Source organism: Capsicum annuum, chromosome 2, assembly GCF_002878395.1.
Source record: "Capsicum annuum cultivar UCD-10X-F1 chromosome 2, UCD10Xv1.1, whole genome shotgun sequence".
Classification (NCBI taxonomy): domain Eukaryota; kingdom Viridiplantae; phylum Streptophyta; class Magnoliopsida; order Solanales; family Solanaceae; genus Capsicum; species Capsicum annuum.
This window is the reverse complement of record NC_061112.1, coordinates 105,181,044-105,186,318: the sequence shown is the minus strand read 5'-3', so window position 1 is coordinate 105,186,318 and position 5,275 is coordinate 105,181,044. Positions and strand designations below refer to the sequence as shown.

Genomic DNA, 5,275 nt, shown 5'->3' with positions numbered 1-5,275 from the left:
AATTTCAAGGAATACTTGAGCTCCACGATTGCCCAGATTTTTATGGAAAATAGAAATTAAAGACATGGCACGTGCACCGTGTAGAAAAATCGAAAATATTTTAAGTGTTTTGTCCCGGCTGTAAAAGGAAAATCCAAGATAATTTTGGGGGACTTTTTGAAAAAGATAGCAGCGGCGGAAAAGCAGAAATTTCTCTCTTTTAGGGTTCTTAGACATTCTTTTCAATTGTTTACTTCAAGACTTGTTTTGGGTGTGATTAATTACTTATTTTGGATGATGAATTCAAACATGAGTAGCTAAGCACCTTGTTTCTGGGGTTGAGGCTAAAAATATGATTACTCTTTGATACTCTTATTCATAGTTTCTTTTTGGATTATCATCTGGGTCGTTCTTAATTTCTTGAGCTTACTATTTTAATGATTGGCCACCATTAGAATAAATCTATATTTCTATGTGCATCCGGGCGGAGAATCGTAGGATAGAACAAAGAAATTAGGGACAAGGTTCTTATTCTTTTATGAAATAAGTGATTTGAATTAGCATCTAGGATAGGGATATACCTAGAAGCCTTGCTTGGTTCAATTGCAAGAAGACAACTTTATGAATCTAGAAGAATTGTTGTATCTTTGTGGGGATGTAGCTACAACATTCAATAGATAAAAGATTTGAGGTCGGGAAACTAAGATCGTTGCATAAACCTTGTGAATCATCAACTTGATAACTAATTAGACTGTGATAAGAATATAGAATTGTATGATTGTTTGAAATACCTCAACCCTGGAATCATCCTCATTATTGATTGCAACCATTGCTTGCTTTGCTCTAGTCGTCACTAGTTATTTCTTGTTTAATAATTTACATTTTATTTACAAAATCAAAATCATCTTGATACTTTTAAGCACTTAATACCCAATTGTCTTAAATTAAAGATTGAATAAATTTCTAGTTTATTGATCCTCATGGGAACGATATCTAACTGTCTAAGTCTCTATACTACTTGTACGATAACGTACACTTGCGTGTGCATAGAGGCGCAACAAGTTTTTGGCGCAGTTTTCGGGGATCTAATATAATTAGTAAATTGCTTAATTTTTGGTTTTTGATAATAAGTTTAAGTGTTAACAACTTGATCTTAGCGGCTGAATTTTTGCAGGTTTAGCTGAACATTGGACTAGCTAGGGATAAAAGTTAGTAGAGCCCTTTGTAGAATCGAAAGTAATTTTTCATCAGAGGCGAAGAGCTCAATATTACATTCAACAGGGAAATATGGCTGAAATACGAGATCCAATTATTGCTGATCCAAATGTTGAAAATGTTCCATCTCCTGTTATTCCATCTGTTCCTATTCAACCAGCCACAAGACCTGTTCGTGAGGTGATAATCCCACTTACGAATCATGTGACTAACAATATTCGGAAGCCTGAACTAGGAGGTTGGTGGGAATTGAAACAAAATATGATGCAATTATTGAAATCTGCGAGGGAATTTCACGGACTTTCACATGAGGATCCATAGCAGCACTTACAAACCTTCATAGAAATAAGCGATACATACATTCCTGAAGATGTGAATGTTGATTATGTCAGATTGACACTCTTTCCCTTTTCTCTAATGGGAGAAACAAAGAGGTGGTTACATGCTGAACCACCGTACTCTATCATTTCATGGAAAAATTATGCTCGGAAGTTCCTCATTCGATTCTTTCCATCCCAGAAGACTGCATGATTGAGAAGTGAGATATTGAGTTTCAGATAGAAAGATGGAGAAAATCTCTACCAAGCTTGGGAGAGATTCAAGGGCATGCTCAGAAATTGTCCTCTTCACCATCAATCAAATGATGTCTTAGCGCACACATCTATAGAAGGCCTTGAGTGTAATACAAAGATTCTCTTAGATTCAGCAGTAGGCAGCCAAGCTTTGGAGAAAATGCATGAAGAACTGTATACATTGTTGAATTGAATCGCATAAGGGAATCCTGATTGGCATACAGACTCAAGAAATGCTCCCAAGAAAGTTGCAGGGGTATTAGAGGTGGATTAATTTACTGTATTACAGGTAAAAATTATAGCAATTCAGAATAATATGACTACTCAGATTAAGAACTTAAAGTTGGGTGCAACACAACCAACAGCTACAACAAATGCAGTTCAACAGGTATATTCATGGTGTGAAGTTTGCGAAAGTGGTGAGCATAAAGCAGATGCATGTTCTGTTAATCCAGATTCAGTTAACTATATGGGGAATATAAATCATCAGGGTCAACAGAATTTTGACAATACGTATTGCTCCTTTGAAGCTGGAGTAAGGAATTGTCCACCTCATCACCCCGAAGAGCAGTGGCTCTGTTGTTTTGCACGCCTATAGAGAGAGACTCCAAAACGACGCTCAATTGAAAGAAAGAGCAATCAACTATATGCTTAACTCATGCCCCAGGAATCCCTAGACATAGAGAGGTTCACGGCGTGTGAACCTATACTTTGTAAAATTCATCGATACTGCATTCTGATCAAATGTCCAAATTGGAGGAACCACCCAAATTTCTCATGGGGTGGAAATCAGGCACATAATACAAATCAGTATAACGGACTAGAGCAATTAAATCCACAGCCGACTCAGAATAATCAGGCAACTGCTTAGAATAGCAACGTGGAGGAGTTGATTAAGCAGTTTATGGCTCAACAAGCATAATTTGCGGCTGAAATAAAGACTCAACAAGCACAGTTAGCAGCTGAGTTGAAGAGTCAATAATTGCTCACTAGAATTCTGGAGTAACAGTTTGGTCTAATTGTAGGATCGCAGAATACAAGACCACAAGGAGCATTGTCTAGTGACACAAAGGCTAATCCAAAGTAGGTGAATGCGGTTACAACAAGGATTGGGCTGCAATCTAAGGAGATGATTCAGGAGCAGGAAAAGCACACAGTTACTAATGACAGTTTGAAAGAGAATGCAGAAGTTGAAGTCAAGGAAAAAGAGGCAAGTGAAGAAATTCGTGTGGAGAAAAAAACTATCCCCTTGCCTTTTCCTAGAATGGAAAGAAAACATCAAGAGGAAGCCAGTTATAAGAAGTTTTTAGATCTTCTGAAGCAGGTTCAAGTAAATCTTCCTCTTGTTGACATCCTGCAGAGTGTCCCAAAATATGCTAAATACTTTAATGATATTGTTGCCAATAAGAATCGTTTGACTGAATATGCTACAGTTGCACTAACTCAAGAGTGCACGTCTAAAATTCAAAATAAACTGCCCACAAAATTGAAGGATTCAGGTAGTTTCACCTTGCAGATTACCATTGGTCAGACTATTTGTGCACGTGGATTGTGTGACTTAGGTGCTAGCATAACTTTCATGCCCACGTCATGTTATCGAAAGATGGGTCTTAGGAGTCCCAAACCCATGACTATTGTGTTGAAGTTGGCGGATAGGTCACTTGCTAGACCAGATGGTTTTATTGAAGATGTGTTGATGCAAGTGGGATCTTTAATCTTTCTGGTAGATTTTGTGATTCTTGACTTTGAGGCTGATCCAGTTGTTCCATTTATTTTGGGACAACCCTTCTTAGCAAAAGGACTGTAGACACCTAAGTTTGTCCCTCACAAGTCCAATTTTATCCATTTTTAGCTCACCTTACCTTGTACCCTCAACCATGCAATTATCTTCCCGCAAAAATACAAAAAATAACAAATCCCCAACCAACTTAATCCAAAATATTCTCTCAATAATAAATTAACAACCCTTCCTATTAAAAATTGACAATACATCACCCACCTTACCATACCCCTACCCACCTACCCTACCCCTAACCCCTCCTAGAGTGATGTTGTTTTTCTCTCTTTTAATATATACACTAAGGGGCAGCTTCCAGGGAATGGAACAAAAGAAAATACTCTCAATTAACCATAGCAACATGAGAATAGAGGAGCCCACCATATTCATACCCCAATACATATTTTACACTCATACACCTCACAATTACCCGGGCCCACCATATATGTACAAGTTATATTTCTTTTCTTCTACACACAAACACAAAAGGGATTTTTTTCATTGATGTAGGAAAGACACTCACCTCACAACAACAATACATGCACACTCATCCTCAGAGACGAAAAACACATACACATACTCTCCATCTCTGAATCAGATTGACACAAAAATAAAAATTCATGCATAAGTGCAATAATTCACTAATTGGAGTTCTCATATACGCACATACCTAAACAAAAAAGTAGTGAGAGAAGGAAATATGGAGAGATCAAGAGAGATCGAGAAAGAGAGGTAAAAAATAAGATAAAATGATCAGAGAAGATCGATTTCGTTGGTGATTTCACCATCGGAGAACACCGATCTGCTTCGCTGAAAACCCAGTTAACCGTCAACGACCTCCACTCTCAAAATCCCAAAACCAGTGGTTGGACGCCCTATCTACTACCGCTGTTGTGCCATTCCAGCAGTAAGGACCATCGCCGGATCTGGCAGCGATGGCAAGGCCCACATCCGACTGATTTTAGCGTCGATTCCATTAAGTTTTCATCGAAATATCACAGCCATAATCATCGGGCCCCTGTTTTCTATCATTTTTCATCAATTTCTAAATCTATCCAGTCTTATTTGTTGTTCAATCAGTTTTTCAGGTTTGAATGGTCGGATTAGGAATTTGAATTTGTGGATTCACCTGCTGAAGTTTGATTCGAGGTTCCGGTGCAGACTCCATTTTGTTTAATAGAATAATACTCTTTGAAAGTAGAATTGAGGTCCAATTCTTTCTTCTCTTCCTCTTAGTTCTTATATGATTGTTGAACGCGATTCGATATGTGAATTGTTGGTGATATTTGAGTGTTGGATTGGTTAATATTTGTTTTTTTTGATTTGTTGTTGGTCCTATTATCATGCATTGTGTGATGTAATGATATCTCATTCGAGAAGTAAAATCAGTTATTTAGGGGTCGAAAATTGAAATTGATAAAAAACATTAATTTGTTTTGATTTATTGATATTGTTGAATATAATAATGCCTAGATAGTTCGAGTTGTGCAGGTAAATAATAGTCTTGGGTAGGAAAATTTAGAACTTACGGGTTTGAGTGTTTTGGAATGTTTGTGGAATAGTTTATCTTTCTTGCAATCGGAAAATGTATTCATTTAGCCGGGGAATACCCCAAGACACATTGTATTTATTAACTGAGGAATGTATTGACGTATTATGTTGGTGGAAGAGGTTCGTAACGAAGGATCGAGGCATCGGATACAACATTGAAGCATAGTTTAAGATTAGTGTA

The 5,275-nt window shown here is 37.3% G+C and overlaps 1 non-coding gene across 1 annotated transcript; it reads right to left on the bottom strand.

Annotated features, from left to right (window-relative positions):
• Nucleotides 1–1,722: 1,722 nt before the first annotated feature.
• On the bottom strand, nucleotides 1,723–1,829 carry LOC124896353. The gene has a single exon (XR_007052712.1). It is a non-coding gene; the product is annotated as a small nucleolar RNA R71 (small nucleolar RNA).
• Between the last annotated feature and the right edge of the window lie 3,446 nt (nucleotides 1,830–5,275).